Below are 1,097 nucleotides of genomic sequence, written 5' to 3'. Positions count from 1 at the left end.
AAAAAAAAATCATCAATTTGAAGTAAACAATTTTCATTTTATATAATAAATGTTCGTTAGTGTTGTGAGATTATTTATCTCCTGATAATATTCATGTACACTTTTATGTACAACAATATAAAACTACCCAGTATTCAATAATAGAAGTTGTGAAAAACTTTGTGAAATAATTTAAGAAACACAATTAAAACTTTTGTTAAAATTATAAGTCTTTCCATATTTAATTTTTCAACATATTACAGATTTTTTCATTCTTTAACATAAATTATAAAATAATTGTATTTCGTCAATTTTTTAAATTGTATATTTTCAAATATTATTTACATATCTTATCTTTAAATAATTTGTCATTGTAATATTTTCATCATATTTTTAATATATTTATGAATAATTAATTATATAATTAATTGTTCTACATATATAAAAAATTATAGATAATTTCACATTTATTCAACACAACTTTCTAAACTTTACATATATAATTATATTATTACATTTTTTTATGTTTAATGTCCAAATCAAATCAAAAAACTTTATCATTTAGATAAATAATGTCAATTCTTTTGATACATTTATTTCTGATATTGTAAATATGTTTTGTTATATTTTTAAAATAATTTGTTTATTTGAACAAAATTTTTAAAGACATTCATTTATATTTTGGACTGCAATCGTTTTGATTATTGAAACTATATTTCGCATAATTTTTTTGCAAAACTTAATTAAAATATTATTAAAATTTTATTTTATAAAGATAGATTTTAGTATTCATTTAATTTATGTTTTAATTATTTTTCATATTATCGTAATAAGATTTATAATTATCGCAATTAAAAAGTATTTGAAACATTAGTATAAAGTATTTTTTGTTTATATAAGAAATATCTCAAGAAAGAAATATTACAAATATCTCACATCACAAATGAACAATTTTATCATTAGATTTCTAAAATATTTGTTAAAATCAGTAAAATATTATTTAAATGTAATTTTCTTATAATGTATAACAACAAACAAACTTGGAAACATATCCATATAAACTTTTATGTATGCGCTTAATTTACATGCACTGCTTTATTATATTTATTATTATTACA

This window comes from Apis dorsata, unplaced genomic scaffold, assembly GCF_000469605.1.
Source record: "Apis dorsata unplaced genomic scaffold, Apis dorsata 1.3 scaffold_265, whole genome shotgun sequence".
In the NCBI taxonomy this organism is placed as follows: Eukaryota; Metazoa; Arthropoda; class Insecta; order Hymenoptera; family Apidae; genus Apis; species Apis dorsata.
The sequence above is the reverse complement of the archived record's forward strand: the minus strand, read 5'-3'. Positions refer to the sequence as shown.